General features: G+C 47.2%; 1 long non-coding RNA gene across 2 annotated transcripts in view; it reads right to left on the bottom strand.

Annotated features, from left to right (window-relative positions):
* Window positions 1-13,217: 13,217 nt before the first annotated feature.
* Window positions 13,218-20,247, bottom strand: part of LOC122483106 — a 32,071-nt gene continuing 25,041 nt past the window's right edge. For both annotated transcript variants that reach the window (XR_006297305.1, XR_006297304.1), the window contains 2 exons: window positions 18,512-18,572; window positions 13,218-15,573 (listed from right to left, as the gene is read on the bottom strand). This is a non-coding gene — a long non-coding RNA (uncharacterized LOC122483106). The remainder of the gene's footprint in view (window positions 15,574-18,511; window positions 18,573-20,247) is intronic.

The following is a 20,247-nucleotide window of genomic DNA, read 5'->3' as shown; positions in this document are numbered from 1 at the left end:
GGTGCCGCTCTCCTGCCGGCGCGCCTGGGTACGGTGCGTGCCTCCGCGTGCCCTCCTCCTTCCCTCGTCCTTCTCTCCACCCCCCAGTGCCGGGGTCCCCCGGGAGCTGGGCGGGCGGAAAGCAGGTGCCACGCCGATCACGGCGTAATTAAGGGATTAATCCGCCTCCTTCCACCCTCCCATCCCCACCCGGATGGCCACTAGCAGGGCCAGAGACTAGAGTTGCGTAGCGCGCGAGTTGGAGTCCCCGCCCCGCGCCCCGCGTCCTGGGTCGGGTTCTGGACACCGCAGGAGAGTTTCCCTCCTTTCTCAAAGCAGCCAAGATGAGGGGCGAGGCTCTGTCGGACTCTGCCCTTATGACTGACTTTAAAACAAGAATCCCATCTCTCTTTTAACGGCCCTTAGGCAAAAGAGCAAGAACACTCCCCTGGCTGTCAAAGCCCTGGCTTTCATTTCCTCCCAAGTCCGGGGTCTTAGCGGCGCAGTGCTGGAGGCTGGGGTGGTTTGGAGCGGAAGTTGGGAGTGGGTGGGGAATAACTGCATGGCACGTCCACCCCTTTACCCCGCGGCCGCCCGTTTGGCAGCCGAGAAGCCAGGGGACAAGGTGCCGAGTCTTGAACCGGAGTCCTGCTTCAGACGCTCTAATCTACTAGTTCTTGCAGGAGGCTAAGAACAAGAATAAAACCGGAGGGGGGGGCGGAGCCCCAGGCTCCCAGGCATTTAACAGCTATATGCATACCTCTGGCATCGATTTGCATACTTTTGCATTACTGTGCTCTGACATTGTCTATTAAATTGTTTTACCTTCTTGAGGAGACTGAATGAATCAGATAGTCCTGGACAAAGACAAAGAGAGCAACATTGTTTCTGTAAAGGCAAGTTCAAGAAAAGAGGAGGGGTTGATGCAAAATTCGTGCACATCCTGATAACGGTCTTTCCCACGGGGAGCCGTGGGGAGAAACCATGATCCCCTCTCCTCCGTCCAGACTGCTTCTGAATTTTCTGCAGTTCTTTTTACCTGAAGATCTAGTCCCCCACCGCCCACCCACCCGTCCACTCGCGCGTGTACACACACACTCACTCGCTCACTTTCCTAGGCTGGAGATAGCATTGGGGTGTCAAGGGAAGAGAGACCGGGGGCTTCCGATCTGGGGTAAGGTCGTGTTGATGGCTGAGTGGTGGAGTTCTAGCTCAGTCATCAGTTTCTGTTTCTGTATGATGAGATCACCTCAGTGGGGTCGCTGCTTCTGACCTGGGAGGGGCTAGGTGAACAGGTCGAGATCCAGAGAGGCGTCTGCTATACGGTCGTAGAGCTCCACAGTAAGCACACTCAAGAGTTGGAGTATTCGGGCAGGCAGCGCTCCAGTGAACCAGAGACTTTGTCAAAGGATGGCAGGCTTGTCCCAAAACTCCACCCTCAATCCACACGCTGGCCCCTGTGGCCTCAAACTAACAAAGTAACAGGTGTTTAGATATCTTCCTACCCTCTCGAGTCAGCTTTGCCCTGAATTTAGCAAAGCCGGAAGCAAAGGTGCTGGGGGTGGTGGGGGTGGTGGGGGTGGTGGGGGTTGGGGCGCGGAGACAGAATTGTGGGAGGCAGCGCCCTGGGAGCTGTTCTTTCAGCACCTCCTCTGCCCGTGCTGAACTTGGGGTCTGGCGCCCCACAAATGGCTTAAATCCGAGCAGACCATGAGGCTGAAATGAGTTGGGGTAGATGAGAGAGGGGGTAGCGACACATTCTCTCTAAAGCACCAGGATACTAAAAGATGGGATATGACGCCTGCCCCTTACCCCAGGGCCAGGCTGCATTCAGGTAAGATAGAATCTAAGGGATAGGTTTCCCTCACCAGAAATCAACCCGTTCAGGAATGACCAGCCCAGAAATGCGTTCCGATCCTATATATGCCAATTAGAAGACACCATCGCTCTGGACTTCAATTTCCTCATCTGTTACGGAGAAATTGTACTACTTTCTCTGCTCTGATGCTTCAGATTTCTGGCTGGGGGCCCTCTGCTCTGCCTCCTGCTGACTGGGGTCACCCAGGTTCCATCACACCAGGGCTAAGGCAGGACAGAAATCCGGGGTCCTGGCACCTAGCCCTGCTGTGGGGCGTGGAGGGTTGCAGCAGACAGGAAACTGCATCCTGCCATGTGGCTCCTGCCCCATCCTAATCCCCTGATTTGCTCCCTGTCGGCCTCTCAGCAAACACAGCGCCTGCCAGCGTCTAGGGGCTTGTCACCCTGTTAGCGGATTTGTTCCCAGAGATGGCGCAGTTAATTGGCCCTTTATGTGGGGATCAGGGCGTATTTGCTCAGGGTTCCCTGAGCGGAGGCTGCAATTCAGCCCATGGGCAAGGCTGCTTCCTAATCCCTGTCATCCTGATTTGGAGGTTTGACAAATAGTGGGGCCACTCTCCTTTCCGGGACCCTCCTGGCCTGAATCTCCCATTCCTCTTCTACACCTCACCCCTTCTTGGTACATTCTTTTTCCTATCCACACCTTTCTTCTTGTTTCTCTCTGTTCTTTCCTTCCTTTGTACTTCTCTGTATCTCCAGAATACTCTCCCATTAAACCAACTCAGACCTAACGACAAAAAGTAGGTGAATACTCAACTGGGGATATACTGGAGAACAAATACCTCCCAAGTCTAAGTTCCCTCCCCCTGCCCAAGTGTTCCTAGAACCCTAGAACCCAGAGAAAAGACAGAGAAGGCCCAGCAGGGGTCACACCTTCCAGTTCTGCAGCCCACTCTTTCCCTTCCTTTCTTTACTTAAAGTCAAAAGGGCAGCATGAAAACTGGCCCTGCACCTTTTCAAGTAAACTTTTCTCTGGGCTATTTCCAGAGGCCATTATAGAAGGAGTTTGCCTCCTATTTGTCTCCTCACTGGCCGCCCCTCTCCTCCCACAAAATACTAAACTCTGACTTCTACCTCTTACGTAGAGAGAGTAAGTAACTCTACCTCCATTTCCTGACTTGTAGACTGTAGGTGCTTGTGTAGCATCTGAAACACTATGTGTGCATTGCAATCACAGGGCCCTTGTGCAGGGATCCCTTCAATTCATTTGTAAGTTTCCACCTTAGGCTGAAAAAAGAATCAGAGTCGAGTTCTGGGCCCATCCCATCTACTGTGTCAGGAGACTACTTCTTTTCCAGAGACTTATCAGTAATAGAGTCTGCACTTTATTTTTTTTTTAATGTTTATTCATTTTTGAGAGGGGGGAGGGGCAGAGAGAGAGGGAGACAGAGGATCCAAAGCAGTCTCTGTGCTGACAGCAGAGAGCCCAATGTGGGGCTGAGACTCACGAACCCTGAGATCATGACCTGAGCTGAAGTCAGATGCTCAACTGACTGAGCCACCCAGGTGCCCTTAGAGTCTGCACTTTAAAAGGAAGTGTAAGGTAAGGAAGAGAAAAGGAAGTTTGGAAGTTAGCAGACAGAAGAGAGAGTAGCAGCAGGCAGGGAGGTTGGGGAAAGTTAAGCCTATGGAGAAAGAAGTTTGTTCTGATAGGGTTATGGTATCTAGGGGGAGTGTGTGTGTGTGTGTGTGTGTGTGTGTGTGTGTGTGTGTGTTGAGGGAGAGAGTAGTTACCCCAAGCCAGCTTGCTTGGCCTAGGGCCAGCACATAGGCCAGAGAATGTGGCTGGGAATTTTCAGTGACCGAGCTGGGGGCTGTATAGGAGGCTTCTTGGTGGTCCAAAGCCTGCATGCCAGCTGGTAGTAGATGAAGCTGCTGGCATGTAATTGCCCAGGAGGGCAGTCTGAGGACAAACCTCCCCCCAGTCCACACGGATTACTGCCACTGTCTGTCTCCCCAGTACGTTCGCATGTGCACACACACCCACCCACACACCCACACATACATATCGCCCAGTCCATTTACATCCCCCTAGAGCCTGCAGCTCCTCTCCTCCATTACTCTCTCTGCCTGGACCTCTTCCCAGAGCACTGGTACACATTGAGCATATGTGTGTGTTTTGGGGAGGGGCAAGGAACTAACATCTGTCCTCCACCCCTACTAGGCTATGCCTGCGAATGGCCCAGCAGGGTCGCTGGCTTCAGAGTGAGGATGCCAAGGGGCAGTGACCCAGCCAGCAGGGGCCAGAGGGCCAAACAGGAGGGGGGATCAGAGAGCAAAGAGCAGACACCCGGCTGGAAAGCAGACAGCAGGAGCCTGCCCCCGGCAGGAGCCAGAGTTTGTTGGCTCGACCCCTGTAGCTGCTGAGATAATAAGCCAGGGCCCCCTGCCCAAGGGTACCCTTTCCCCCCAGGGCTCCAGTGGAGGAGCATGCAGGGAGACACTTTGCAACACACTCCAGCAAGTCTGGAAATCTGGAGGCAACTGGGCAGAAATATCCACACCTCAGTCCAAACGGAACAACAATGACCGAGGGAGAAAGAGCTTTCTCAGTTCCTTTTATAAAACTTGGTATGGAGCAAGCACTCCGTAAATACTGGTTTAGTGATTACATCTGATTAACGCCTAGTCCTCACAACTGCGCCCTCAGAGCCCACTAGCCTTCTCTGCCTGGCTGCCTCCACCCTACTCCCCTTCTTATATTATTTCTGAGGCCTGCTGTTACAAAGTACCACAAACTAGTGGCCTCACACAGCAGAAATTTATTCTCTCACAGTTCTGGAGGCTAGAAGTCTGAAGCCAGTGGGTCAGCAGGGCTATGCCCTATCTGAAGGCTTTAGGGGAAATCCTTCCTTGCCTCTTCCAGCCTCTGGTGGGTGCTGGCAGTCCTTGGCTTTTACAGCATCACTCCAATCCCTGCTTCCATTTTCATATGGCATTCTTCCGTGAGTGTGTGTGTGTGTGTGTATGTGTGTGTGTGTGTTATAAGGACAGCAGTCATTGCATTAGAGCCCACATCAGTACAGCATGACCTCCTCTTAATTATCTCTCCAAAGATCCTAATTCCAAATAAGCTCACATTCTGAAGTTCTGGGTGGATATCTATTTGGGAGGATATTATTCAACACGATGTGCCTTCTTTTCCTGTTTTTCTTTCCCCCTTTCCCCCCTCTACTGTTCCTGATGCTCTCCTAGGGGCCTTATTTTGCTAGTTTTAAAAATAGTTTTGTTATTATAGGTATGATACATACGTGCACATGCAAAAATACCCAAGCAGAATAAGAGAGTATCAGATGGATGGTCAAAGTCCCCACCACTCTTAAGTCATTCTTCATCCTATAGACCCATTTGCCTGGTGTAGCTACTGAAGGTTTCTTGTGTATCTTTCCAGACTTCTAAAAAGCATATATATCTCTTTTTTAAAGCACAATTATCATCATACTATTTGTACTGTTTCACAGCTTGCTATTTTAAACTTATCAATATTTTTAGGGCATTGTTTCATGTCAGTATATGTGTCTCCATCTTTTTTACTTCAATGACTGCCTAATATTCCATCGTATGATTTATCATTCAATTGTAATCAGTCCCCTATTTATGGAAATTTGGATGGTTTCTTCTTTTTATAAATAAGCAAATCGACAAATAAACATACATGTATCTTTTCACGCATGCGTATCTGTAGGGTAAATTCTCAGAAGTGAAGTTGTGGGGGCAAATAATAGCTAATGTTTATCGAGTGATTCTATTCCTTCAACCACCCAGCAGATGTTCACCAGGCACCTACTATGCACCAGATGTTTGGATGTGGGGGCTACCAGTGTGAGAAAGATAAGACAAGAAATCTGGCCTGAGCATTTTGAAAGCATATTCTTGTGCAATTTTCGCAGGAAATTAATGAGGTAGGTACTGTTCTCTCAAATTTTCAGATTAGGAAACTGGGCCTAAGAAAGGATAGTACGTAATTTTACTTAAGTAAACTGCCCAAAGTCACTCAGGAAAGCTTTTGAGCAGAGGAGTAACGTAATCTGGCTTTTTTTTTTTTTTTAATTTTTTTTAATGTTTTATTTATTTTTGAGACAGAGAGAGACAGCATAAACGGGGGAGGGTCAGAGAGAGAGGGAGACACAGAATCTGAAGCAGGCTCCAGGCTCTGAGCTGTCAGCACAGAGCCTGACGCGGGGCTCGAACTCACGGACCATGAGATCATGACCTGAGCTGAAGTCGGATGCTTAACTGACTGAGCCACCCAGGCGCCCCAAATCTGGCTTATTTTAAACAGGATTTCTCTGGCTACTATGGTAGGAATACACTGAAGATGGGCAAAGGTAGAGAAGGGAAAACAAAACAGTCAGAACGCTTTTGCAATAACACAGTCAAGTGATGATGGTGATTAGGACCAGTCGTGATGAACAATAGCCAGATTCTGGATGTATTTTGAAATTAGAGCTGGCAAGATTTTACTGAGGTTGGGGAAACTCAGATTCAATGCATAATCTCAGGAAATTTCTCAGGAAATCTCAGGAAACCTAATTTCCTGTTAAGTTTGAGATGCGTGTTCGAAATCTTGGTGGTGTCATCACATGGGCAGTTGGATGGATGACCTAGTCTGGAAGTTCAGAGGAACAGTCTAGGCTAGGGATATGAATTTGAGAGTCCTCATCATACAAATAGTATATGAAGCCACAGAACAAGATGAGATCATTAGAGGAGGTAGAAAAAAAATGGACAAGTCCAAGGATTGGGCCTTTGGGTACTCTAACATTTAGAATTTAGGGAGTTGAGGATGAAGTGAAAAGAAAACTAAAAAGGGACCAGAGACCTAAGAAGGAATCTGGGAGAATGTGATGTCCTGGAACGCAAGTTAAGAAAGGGGAACCCAGGGGTGCCTGGGTGGCTCAGTCGGTTAAGCGTCCGACTTCGGCTCAGGTCATGATCTCACAGTCCGTGAGTTCAAGCCCCACGTCGGGCTCTGTGCTGACAGCTTGGAGCCTGCAGCCTGCTTCGGATTCTGTGTCTCCCTCTCTCTGCCCCTCCCCTGCTCATGCTCTGTCTCTCTCTGTCTTAAAAATAAATAAAAACATTTAAAAATTAAAAAAAAAAAAAGAAAGAGGAACCCAGGGGACGGAGGAGGGATCAACACTAAGTGGGGTAAGATCAATTAGGATGGAGACAAAGATTAACCACTGGATTTAGTAACGTGGATGCCACTGTTGGCCATGTGAAAAGCAGTTTTGGTGGGTTCGTGGAGACAAAATCTAATTGGAGTGGATTCAAGAGTAAATGCAAGGAAAGAAATTCGTTTTGCTGAAATGAGAAGATTCATATGGAGATGGCTGGAAAAAAGTGGGATAAGAAATATCTTTATAAAGATATAAATTTGACTGAAATTACCTAACAGGGAAAGGAAATCCATGATGTAAAGAGGGAGAGCTCCTGGAGCAATGTCCTCAAATAGGAGAGAGGATGAAGTCTAGTCCATAAGTAAACAGGTTCAAGTAGTTAGTAACATTGTTCATCCACAGTAACAGACAAAGGGTAGGGTGTGTGGACACATACAAATAGGTAGTAAGGTGTGGTTGGAGCCAGTGGGAGCTCTCTTCTGATGGTTTCTCAATTGTCCATGAAATGGGAAGCAAAGTTATTAGCTAAGAATGAAGATAGGGAAAGAGGTGTGGACAGTTTGAGGAGAGATGAGACTGTATGAGAGTTGTGTGGGAAAGCAGAAGACTTAACGACTGAGGAAATACAATATAATTGCTAGACAGAAGTAGAGGACTGCTTGAGGTTAGTAATCATGAATTAAAAGTGAGACAACTGTGCATGATTTTGTATTTTTTTTTCCAGGTCCATTCAGGTGCTTGGGTGCAGGTACAGAAGAGGTAGAGAGTTGGATTTGACCAAATTTGTGTGTTAGCCAAACAAGCTTATAGAAATGAGAGTCATGGGGGAAGTTGAGAATGTATGCAAGAAACCAATCATGATGATTGATGATGGGAATTTATGCTGAGGAAAAAGGGAAATAGAGGGGTGCCTGGGTGGCTCAGTCAGTTGAGGGTCTGACTCTTGATATCAGCTCAGGTCATGATCCCAGGGTCATGGGATCAAGTCCTGAATCAAGGCCCCATGCTGAGTTTGGAGCCTGTTTAAGATTCTCTCTCTCTCTCTTCTCTCTCTCTCTCTCTCTCTCTCTCTCCTCCTGCCCTTCTTCCCTGCTTGCACGTGTGTGCACACTCTCTCCCTAAAATAAAATTTTAAAAAAGTGAAGTAGAGCCATGAGTTGATAAACCAAAAAAGTGATAGTGAAAAGGAGTTGAAATCAATGGGAAACATTGATCAAAGGATTATGTTGATGGGGTCTAAGGTTTGTGGGAATTGGAATATCAGAAGAAGTGAACAGGAAAAAATAGGAGATGCTGATTAAAAATGAGAATGCTTGAAATTAAGATTATGGCTAATTAAGATTATTCTAAAATTATTAAAAATGAGAATGCTTGAAATTAAGATTATGGCTAATTAAGTTTATTGGTTATGACAAGGTCCACCAGGGTATGACCACAGGAATTAATGGCTAGGGTAGAGCAGACAACAAGATTGTGGTAGGAGAGATCAAGAGACTGAGCTGCAAAGGTACTGGATGGATCATCTAAGTGGCTATTAAAACCATCAAGAATTAGAGCAAGGGAAGAGCTAATGAGGGACAGTAAGCTGGGAGCTAAACCCCACAAGCAACAAGGTGGTATGCCCAGGAGTAGGTAGTGGGTGGTCCTGAGATGGTGGGTAGGTCTTATGACATTAGAGTCAAACTTGGAAAGTTTTTTAGGGTGGAGGGTGGGTGAATGGTTCAGATTCGACAATGAAGAGCAAGGAGTATGTTTATCCCCCTCTAGGACCAGTGGTACAGGTCTGCGGAGGAAAAAAGTCACCTCATTTTTATGTCTTTTAGTAACTTGAAAATTTTTCATCATGTAGATCTTGAACACTCCTTGTTTGTTTATTCCAATGTTTATTATTGTTGTGTTTCAATTGTATACAGGATCTTTCTTTTAAATATATATTTTTTTAACATTTGCTTAATTTTGAGGGAGAAAGACAGAGTGTGAGTGGGGCAGGGGCGGAGAGAGAGGGAGACATAGAACCCAAAGCAGGCTCCAGGTTCTGAGCTGTCAGCATAGAGCCCGAGTCAGGATTCGAACCCACAAGCCACACAAGCCACATGAGCCGTGAGATCATGACCTGAGCCAAAGTCCGCTCAACTGACTGAGCCACCCAGGCGCCCCAATTCAGGATCTTTCTTTTGAACTCTTTCTAACTTCTTCATATCCCCCTTAACTCTGAACCCCAGGATGCTTGGGTGGGTCAGTCCATTAAGCATCTGACTCAATTTCAGCTCAGGTCATGATTTCACGGTTTGTCAGTTCAAGCCCCATGTCAGGGATTCCACACTGACAGTGAAGAGCCTGCTTGGGATTCATTCTCTCTCTCTCTCTCTCTCTCTCTCTCTCTCTCTCTCTCTCTCTCTCAAAATTAATAAACTTAAAAAAAAACCCTGAAACCCAAGGTGAGCATGCCACTGCCTTGAGTTTTTGAGAGCCATTTCATCAGTTCTGTACCTCCTGCCCATCTCCAGTGCCATGGCCTCACTATCTTTCATTCTGACAATTGCAAACAAACTCCCTGCATCTACTCTCCCAGTGAGAGTCCATTATCCACACTGCTGCTTAGGGGAGTTGTCCTATGGTTGTTCAACCCCCATTTAGTAAGCACTTACCAAGTACCAAGCTACATACTTAGCTCTAATGTTCAAAACTGATCATGTCGCTCACTCGAGAATTATAATGGCTCCTCAGTTCCTATGGGGTAGATCCCATATACGTGGCACGCCATTATGGCCATAGTCTGGATGCTATCTGTCATTCCTCCTCCCCCCTGGCCATCTATATCCCACCACCAAGCTACCTTATTTCTGTAAAGGGTGGTGTTTCCCATCACCTCTTCCTGAAATGCCCTTTCCTCTCCATCTCCACCTGCTGGATTCCTTTTCTCCTGGCAATCCAGCTTTAGTCACCTGGTTAATGAAGCCTTCCCTGACTCTCCCACATAGACTACAGTGTTTCCCCAGACCACTTGGTTTATTCCCCTACTGTATAACTTAACATACGATGTTTTAATTATTTGCTTACATGTCTATCTTCCCCCATAAGCTCCAACTTCTCCTTAAAGAATAGGGACTATATCTTATTATCTTTGCACCGCTTAATGGGTAGCATATAGTCAGTGTTCATTTAATGTTAAGGAAAACATGAATTACAATAGATAACATTTATTTTTTTTAATGTTTATTTAGTTTTGAGAGAGGGAGACAGAGCACGAGCAGGGAAGGGGCAGAGAGAGATGGGGACACAGAATTTGAAGCAGGTTCCAGGCTCTGAGCTGTCAGCACAGAGTCTGACACAAGGCTTGAACCCATGAGCTATGGGATCATGACCCGAGCCGAAGTCTGACACTAATCGACTGAGCCACCCAGGCGCCCCACAATGGATAACATTGATTGCAAACTTACTCTCACCAGGGCTGTTCTAAGTGCTTTATTCACGTAATTCTCCTAAAACTCTATGAACGGGTACTGTTATTACACTCGTTTTACATATGGAGAGATTGAGGCACAGAGTGATTAATTAAGTTGCCCAAAGTTACTTGGCTTAACTCAGGCTAAGGCTACAGCTGTGTGCTTAGTATATCACAACTCTGCAAAAGACCTGCATCTGAGGATATCAGAAGGAAGACACCCCCACTTCCTCGTCCAACATTCTATGCTTACGTGTAATTCTAGTAACAGAATAACTTCACACTCGTATTGCTGAGTATAATCAACTAAGACATTCATATCTTTTCCTTCCATTCTATTTTTTGTTCCTAAATGCTCTAGTCTCTGGTACCTACCATTATAATCCTGCTGCTTTTTGTATTTGCTCATTTCTGTAACTCTGACACTTTTACAGCTTCAGGGAACTCAGAAATGGACCCTGTTCCTCTCTCTCTCTCTCTCTCTCTCTCTCTCTTTCTCTCTCTCTCTCTCCATGAGTATCAAATTCACAAAGGAAGAGACTAATTAAGATCTTCAATTCCTCCACATCCAACAGAGGATATCCCATTTTTCAATTAAAGATGACTTCTCTTGCCTCCAAGGATTTACATTCAGAAGGAAATGCTTTTGCATTAAATATATGTGAACGGTTTTCCACTTTACACTACTAAGTCTTTATTCCCTGTGTTACTTTGTTGCTTGTGTGTGTATTCATAGATTTGTTTATATTTACCTTGAATACCATAACTATCTCCTGTATTTGCAGAGAGCCCTCTATCCTGGAGTCCCTCCATCCACCGTTCTACATGGATCTTTGGTTTTCTATACCATAAGGGGCTTCTTTTTATGACATATCCTGGAGTTCAGTTCCTTGGAATGAAGATGACGACAAGATCTCTGTGGGTCCCACAGAAGCACAGTCTGACCAAGGAAAGTTCAGCTTCACTGTGACCTCATTCCTCATCTCCACGATGAGTAGGGAATCACCTAGATTTTAGGAGCAGCAGAGAAGTCACTATTCTGACCAGTAATGGGAACCTTCCTTCCTCCCTCCCTCACTTCCTTCCTTCCTTCCTTCCTTCCTTCTTTCCTTCCTTCCTTCCTTCCTTCCCTTTCCTTTCATGTGCCCTTCTTCTTTTCCCATGGCTTCTCTGCCATGTCCTCTCCCCTTCCATTTTCTCTACTCCCATCTTGCTGCCTGTTTATTTTTAAAGCCTTACCTCCTAGGTCCTGATTGCATAGCTCATAAATATTCAACATTTCCTAGAAGCAACCTCTGAATGATATTTCACCACTCAGTGTTGTTCCTTCATCTAATCAGAAATGGGGCTAGACTTTTCTCAGGGTCACCTGCCTCCACCCCTGAGCCCTGCACTTATCAGTATGGGTGCCTTACTTTCCTCTCCATGATCTTAATCATAAAGGGATTGCCCACTGAGACTTTGGAGCTCCTCACTGGGTCCAGCCTTGATAGGCTCTGAGACCCCTCTCTCTCAATGTGAGAATTCTCAAATATTCCACGATGAGAAGATAACCCTGGCATAAGAAGAGGAGAAGGAAATATAGGGACAGATCTGGAGTTATGATAGGAGTAGAAAAATTACAAGCACTCTGCTTGACCCACAGAAGACATTTAGCAAATATTTTCATTGTGCTGAATGATTTCCTATATGCATATAAAAATGGAAAGAGAGGTGCCTGGGTGGCTCAATCAGTTGAGCATCCTGACTTCAGTTCAGGTCATGGACTCGTGGTTCATGGGTTTGGACCCCGTGTCAGACTCTGTGCTGACGGCTTTGGAGCCTGGAGCCTGCTTCAGATTCTGTGTCTCCCTCTCTCTGCCCCTCCCCCACTTGTGCTTGTTCTCTCTCTCTCTCTCCCCCCCAAAATAAATAAATAAACATTTTTAAAAATAGAAAGAAAAATAAACTGAAATATAAGCAATATTTGGTTAGGTATGAGGGAATATCTACAATGTTTCCATCTTTTCTCCATTTAACAATATTTTGTTAATTAATAGTGGACAATATAAAAGTATCATTTTTAAAAAACAATGTTTATTTATTTTTGAAGGAAAGAGAGACAGAACGCAAGCAGGGGAGGGGCAGAGAGAAGGAGACACAGAATCTGAAGTAGGCTCCAGGCTCTGAGTTGTCAGCACAGAGTCCTATGTGGGGCTCGAACCCACAAGCCATGAGATCGTGACCTGAGCCAAATTCGGACGCCTACTGACTGAGCTACCCAGGTGCCCCTAAAATTATCATTTTTAAAGTGTTAAGTAGAGGAAGGAAGACAGGGAGGTTATGGGTCCAGGACTCTCCTCAGGACATAAAGCCCCTGCTTCAGTGGGCATGAATGTAGGAGCAGCCCAACCCAGGCAGCAGCCAATCTCAACTTTCCTCCACTGGTTTGGAAAAAGGCCCAGCAAAGCCACCACTCTCTTCATGGGGGAAAGGAGCGAACAGAGATGAGGGAATAGGACATAAATGCAAGGAATCCAAGAGTGGTAGGTCCCTTTGCAAATATCCTCCCCAAACCTCCCTCTATGACATTTCAAACAGACCTTATCCAGCCTTGGCTTGAATCCTTCCAGAGACAGGGAGCTTAAAGGCTGGCAGGGAAGCCTAGTCCATGATGAGGCAGCTCCAACAAAGAGAACAGCTCTTGTCTGTGGATATCTGCTACAGACCTAGCTTTGTCTCTAGCTGAAGTATTGGTCAGGAAGTGGTTCGGAAGAGAAATGGGATCAAGGAACAGAGATGGAATCCAAGAATCAGAGGAAAAGAAGTCTCTCGTTATGATTTTAGTAACAGTTGAGACACTGGAGACTGAGGGCCAAGTTCCCCTTTTTAACATTGCCATGAGCCATCTCTGCCCAAAACCCACAAGAAGACCTAGATTGGCAGAGGTTGGGGATAGTGTGAACAGCAATGACTTGGGCCAGTGTCCAAAGAAGCAGCTTCATGACCCCCTTTTGGGCCCTATTTTGGCACAGCTTAGGTTGGAGAGGGGAGTGAGGAAATATTCTATGGGACTATTTCAAAAGGCTAGGGCTGCTGTCAGAGGAAGCTGTAAAAGTGTGTGTGTGAGGGGGGAGGGTCGGTGTGGGGACAGGGCCCATGTGTTTTGGGCTCTATTAACTAACTCCCTCCCATCCATCACAGCCTCCCCCCGGGGCCGCTGCAGCCCTGGCAGCTGGGTCACCCCGGGGAGGCTGGGCTGGGGGTCCCTAAAGGGAGCCAGGCTTCAGGCAGAGGAGCGGAGACACATGTGTGCCTGGCTGGGTTGGGGCTGGCGCCTCATTGAGAAGGGGGCTCTCCAAGCTGGGCTTCATTAGGGCAGTGGCACTAATAGGGGAGGGGGTGCAGGGGGCTGGGCTGACAGCCAATTACTTGCTCGTCTGCATTATGGATTAACCCATCTGGGCCTGGGAGATTGGCTCTGAAAGGGGCACAAAAGGGGGGGCGTGACCACAATCACACACTGAATTATCCTGTCTGAGCGCAATTGTGCACCAACAAACGGGGCCTCAGGATGGGTGACCCCCTTGGGTTCTCTCCTTCCCCCACCCCTCACCCCACAAGAAGAGCCAGAGATAAACTGCTGCCTGGTTAAAAGGCAGGGTCTGGGACAAGGACAACAAGGATGCCGGTCCAGAGAGGCAGGCGATTTAGGGGAGGAGGCTGGGTTTGGGATGAAGTCAGAGAAGCCAGGAACCAAGCAAAAGTTCTCCCAACAGACTTTTGTACTTCACTCCTCTACCTCGAGGGAAAGCGTGACCTAAGAAGTTCCCCCATCTGAAATATGGAACAGAACCAGAGAGTAGAGGGTCTCAGCAGAGTCTAGGGAAAAGAATGAAAGGAAGGGCCCTCAGAGTCAGGTGTCTCACATCTCACCCATCACCTCTTCTAAGGCTAATTGATTCCAGACATGAATAAGGGGTCTTCAGATGGGGTCTTGGAGGACCCCTGCCCTGCTCTGGCATCTCTGATGCTCTCCCAGTGGGAGTGCCCGCACCCTCCCCCCACACCTCCTCCTCCAGGAGTAAGCCCAAGGAGCAGGGTGAAGGAGAGAAGAATGGGAGGGGGCGGCAGGCAGGGGGGCTCTCTCTGGCTAATCCCCTCATTACCATCTCATAATCAGAATCACGCTTTCAATGTAAATGGGGATGTTAAATATTGGTTTCTCTAGGCACAAGCTCCTTTGGAGAAAATTACTGATGCTCCCCTTTTGCCAGTGCTGGCCAGCTCCCACAGTGAGGGGGGTGGTGTGGAACATTAGCGAGGGCTGGGGGCTTCAGTGTCCAGTTGGTGGGGAAGGCGGAGGTGTCTGACAAGACAGGGCAGACAGATTTGGTTTTCGTTGGCCTGGGCAGCCTCCATTTCCGTGATTCAGCAGAAGAAACTCATCCAGAGGAAACTGGCTCATTTCAAGCTCACCAAGACTTTGTTGGAGCTGGTTGGCTTCCGGTCTCACATCACTCTTGACTGGAAGCAATCAATATGGAGTTGCAGATCCCAAAGTCAGATTACTGGGGTAAGGGAGGTGTGTTCATCAGGGAGCTCAGGCGCTGTTGCCCATTGCTAGACCCGCCTGGCACACCCCAGGGGGAAGTGACCTGGACTCTCCTTCCAGCCATTTCCAGATACAGAGCACATCAAGTTACAAAGGCTTTTAAATGGAAAGCTTCACGCCTGTCCTTTTACATCAGTCCCATGAAATAGGTATATGGCCGTTATCATTCCCAACTGGCAGGCTCGGCGTCCTCAAGCAACTCACTCAGCTTCACACGGATGGTCCATGGCAAAGTCATACATACTGTAACATGGTTCTTCTGAGCCCAACCTCATTGTGCCACGCTCCAGCCTTTAAAACTGAGGCTACTGGCTACTGCTCGTATGCCACTTGTGGGGGCACAGAGGACACTTGGGGTGTCTGTAGTCTGACCATAGAAGTATGCGTCCGGAGGGGTAGGTACAGGGGGCTCATGCAGAGGCCATTTTCTGTTCTTCTCTATCAGCATGGTTAGGACACAAGGCCACAGACCGATGGAGAGGCCATCACACTGCCTGTCCTCTCTGTTCAGGATCTCCATCCCTCATTGCCTCCTCTCTACCCCAGGTTCAAAACTGGGAATGAAAGAACAGCTATTTATTATTTTTAATTATTTTTAATGTTTGTTTATTTTTGAGAGGGGGTGTGTGCGGAGGGGCAAAGAGAGACACACACACACAGAACGGGAAGTAGGCTCCAGGCTCTGAGCTGTCACCACAGAGCCCCATCCAGGGATCGAACTGGTGAACTGCAAGATCATGACCTGAGCCCAAGTAGAAGGCAACTGAGCCACCCGGGTGCCCCAAGAATGAAAGAAAGTATTGTCAATATTAATAATGGTGGCTTCTTGGGGCGCCTGGGTGGCTCAGTCGGTTAAGCGTCTGACTTCGGCTCAGGTCATGATCTCGCGGTCTGTGGGTTCAAGCCCCGCGTCGGGCTCTGTGCTGACAGCTCAGAGCCTGGAGCCTGTTTCAGATTCTGTGTCTCCCTCTCTCTGTGACCCTCCCCCGTTCATGCTTTGTCTCTCTCTGTCTCAAAAATAAATAAACGTTAAAAAAAATTAAAAAAAAATAATGGTGGCTTCTTCTCAGGTTTGCTTAGCATTTTACAGTTCACAAAGTCCTTTTCGTGTGTTATATGATTAGATTCTTGTAACCACCTCATGACCTAGCACTGTCGCTTAATGCTTAAGGACACAGGTTCTAGAGTCCCACTGTGGGTTTACTACCCAGGCCTTCGTAGCTGGGTCATCCCAAGCAGGTAGCTAGGTGACCTCAGGTAGGTTATGTCCCATTCCCTGCCTCAATGTCCTTATCTATGGAATACAGATGATAACAACAGCCTACTTCCTAGAGTTGCTGGGGACAATAAAAGAGATTACAGGGGCACCTGGGTGGCTCAGTTGGTTGGGCAACCAAGATTTCGGCTCAGGTCATGATGTCACAGTTTGTGATGTCCCAGCCCTGCTTCAGGCTCTATGCTGACAGCTCAGAGCCTGAAGCCTGCTTAAGATTCTGTGTCTCCCCTTCTCTCTACGCCTCCCCTGCTCACGCTCTGTGTCTCTCTGTCTCTCAGTAATAAATAAACATTAGAAAAAATTTTTAAAAGAGATTACACATGCCACCCGCTTAGGGTCTGGCATATACTAGGTTCTCAATCAGGGTTAGCCAGTTTGAAGGGGGTAATAAGGAGTATGACCCAATTTTACAGATGCAGAGACTGAGGCTCAGATTACCAGGAATTTGTTTAAAGTTACTCAGTTGATAACGACAGAGCTGATTTTTAATTCCAGGTGGGAATGGAATCTGCAGGTGGTCTGGGACTCCTACCCAAACGTTCCTCAAGGTGAAAAGAAAGGGGCGGTCGATCTTCTGGGGTCCTTTGTTGTGTTGTGGTTGGCAAGGGCAGGTTCTTTTTCTGTTTAGCCAGGTTAGGCACACGCGGAGGAAGGAGAAGCGAGTCCCCCACTGTGGCCAGCGTGCGCCGGCAGCGACCCCTCCTCTCCCGGCCGGAGGCGGTGAATGGAGCCAGGGGCACCATGTGGCTTGCGCTAAGCCTCTCCTGAAAAGAGAGGGCGGGAGATGCCTTCGGAGGGCCCCCTCCGGGGCCTCGGAGATGGCTTCCGCTGCTCAGCTCCCTCCGTTTAGCTTTCTCCTCATTAACTCCCCGGCCTCATTAATCAGCCCCGATGAAATGCGCCCCCGGGAACACTGCCGGCCAGCTCCGCCGTTTGGCGCTTTAATTATCCTCCCAGCGGGAGGAGGCGGGGTGGGCGAGGTGCTCGCGCGGACGGACCGACGCGCGCACACACACACACACACACACACACACACACACACACAGACACCCGGTCTGGGCGCGTGCACACACACCGATCCGCCCGCACGTTCGCGTGCACACACCAGCCCGCGGATGGCCAAGCCCAAGCAGGTCCTGGGTCGTGACCCAGCCAGGGCAGCAGACACCGGGCTCGGTTCCCAGGAAGCTCCATCAGCCCCAGGCAGCGCTAGCTTCTACTGGGCATCTGTCGAAGGAGTACTATAGAGTTGTCATTTACATCAAGTCCCCTTCCTACAAGGGAAGGGAGAACTTCTGTCCAAAAAAGTCCTCAAACCTTCAACTCTTTAGTCTAATTTCATTTACTCATCAAACCCTCGCTGCCCCGCCTGCGGTGTGCTGTGGTTTCAGGTGCTGGAGACACAGACACAGTGGCTGGTTAGGCTTCAGGGAGTTCCCACACCATCCAGGAGGGAGACAAATGGGAAAAAATCCAACACAACTTGAAAACGCAGCAGCAAAAACAAAAACCCACCATGGCAAGCTGATGTTCTTAAAAGAAAGCACAGGATGCTACAGAAGTGCAGAGCAGGACCTGGAATGCAGCCAGGGCACGCCAAAAAAAAAAAAAAAAAGGGTTTTCCTGAGAGGATCACAGCTGGAAGTGGGACGAAAAGTCTAAGTGGGAGTTAGCTGGTGCCAGAGTAGTGCAAATAGCAAATACAGAGGACAAAATACAGGCAGCACTGTGTGTGCAAAGCCCTGTGGGTAATTTGACCTGGTTGGAGCACAGGGTCCTGACCAGGGGACAGCACCCAGGTGATGAGGGGCTTTGTGTGCTTTGCAAAGGAAGTTGACTTAGATCTAACCTAAAGGCAACGGAGGAGTTACAGACGGATTTTAAAGCCAGACAGTGACATGATTAGACTAATGTTCTCGAAAAACCTCTTTTCCAGCGAGGAAGAGGATTTGGAGGAGGACAGGAATGGAGGCAGGGAGGCCAATTAACAAGTTAGGTGACTGACATGGTGTGGGAGGAGAAAGAAGAGGGGGGTTTCAAATATTCCCAAGTTTCCTCTGTAAAGGGTGGTTGTGGGAATTGGGAGGAAGATTATGTTGAGATATTCCAAGGTGTCTGACTCAACTCAAATTAGAGGGAAGGCTGACTCCAGCTACTTCTGCCCTCGTGGGAGGCAACCAGGAGATTTATCTTCCAGTCCTAGGTAAGTAAATTACCTCATCGGCTTTCTTGTCCATAAGATGAAACACGGATTGGATCGGGCTTACAAACTCACACCTGTAGGGTCCAGGAAGATAAAAGAAAAGATCTAAGCAGACCAGGGTGAGAATAGGTGCCCACTAAGAGGGCAGTGCCCTTCAACCACAGACTACTCCAGCCATGCTGGAAAGAGGCTCAGGATTCCAGATGATCTACAGGAAAAGCCAGAGCTCAGTATTTTTTTTAAGATTAAAAAAAATTGTTAAAAGTAATCTCTACACCCAACATGGGGCTTGAACTCACAATCCTAAGATCAAAACTCCCATGCTCTACAATGAAGCCAGCCAGGTGCTAGAGCTCAGTGTTTTTAATATGGTATCTCCTAATTTAAAAATACCCATGCAATTAAAACATACTTGGTTTGAAACATATCAAATATATTGAAGTCCATGAATTTGTAAAGATATATTTTTAGGTTTATTTATTTATTTTGAGAGAATGCGAACAGAGGAGGGACAGAGAGAGAGGGAGACAGAGAGAATCCCAAGCAGCTCCCTGCTGTCAACACACTGAGCCAAAGCTGGGGGGACAGGGCTTGATCTCAGGAACCCCATGAGATCACGACCTGAACCAAAATCCAGAGTTGGAGGCTTAACTGCCTGAGCCACTGAGGTGCCCCCATAATTTTATATACATACATACATACATACATACATACATACATACATATATATACATATATATAATTACATTTATATTTATATTTATATATTTAAATCACTGCTCACCTTTAGATGATGCTAAGTAATCAACTTATTATTTTGTGAAATGAGTGAAGAGAGAATCAAGCATTTATCCTACCTTTCCTATTCAGAATGTATCTCAGGATAAACAAATAGTCTATGACAGGTTTTCTTTTTGCTTTTTTTTCCTTAATGCTTATTCATCAATTTTTGAGAGCGAGACAAGAGCATAGCAGGGGAGGAACAGAGAGAGGGAGACACAGAATCTAAAGCAGACTCTAGGCTCTGAGCTGTCAGCACAGAGCCCGATGCGGGGCTCGAACTCATGAACTATGAGATCATGACCTGAGCTGAAAGTCAGACACTTAACCAACTGAGCCACCCAGGCACCCTGATGACAGGTTTTCTTTACAGAAGTATTCCAGCTAATAAATGAAGATGGAATCACAGAATTAGAATGTCACAATTTGGCAATCCTTAATGAAATAATGGGTCTGGGCAATAATCATTGCTGGATGCTAATATAACAACACAACAACAAAACAGACAAGCAGCCATTACTCTTGGGACAAACGATATTGCCTATGAAGTATTCCTGCAACAACAACAACAACAACAACAACAACAACAACAACAACAAACCCAGACATTAATTGATTGGGCTTCTATATCTGGCAACCAATTTACAGAAAATATAGGGGCAGAAGAACATGTTAAATGACACCATGGGGATACATTCTCACAAAATCCAGACTGTGGGAAATTCTACAGAACAAATGACTCAGTTTTTCAACAAATAAATTGCAAGGGAAAAAGAGAGAGATTACATGGAGAACATCAGGTTCAAAGAGTCATTGCACAGTACAGACTCATTTGGATTCTAATTTGAACGACAATACCAATGAAGAAAAATAATTGAGACAATTGGGGAAGTTTGAACATTGGTTATAGATGATGATATATTTTAGGTTGATAATGGTGTTGTCATTACATTATGTAATGAGTCCTTA

The sequence above is a fragment of the Prionailurus bengalensis genome, chromosome D1 (genome assembly GCF_016509475.1).
Source record: "Prionailurus bengalensis isolate Pbe53 chromosome D1, Fcat_Pben_1.1_paternal_pri, whole genome shotgun sequence".
Taxonomy (NCBI): Eukaryota; Metazoa; Chordata; class Mammalia; order Carnivora; family Felidae; genus Prionailurus; species Prionailurus bengalensis.
This window is presented reverse-complemented; position numbering and strand designations above follow the sequence as displayed.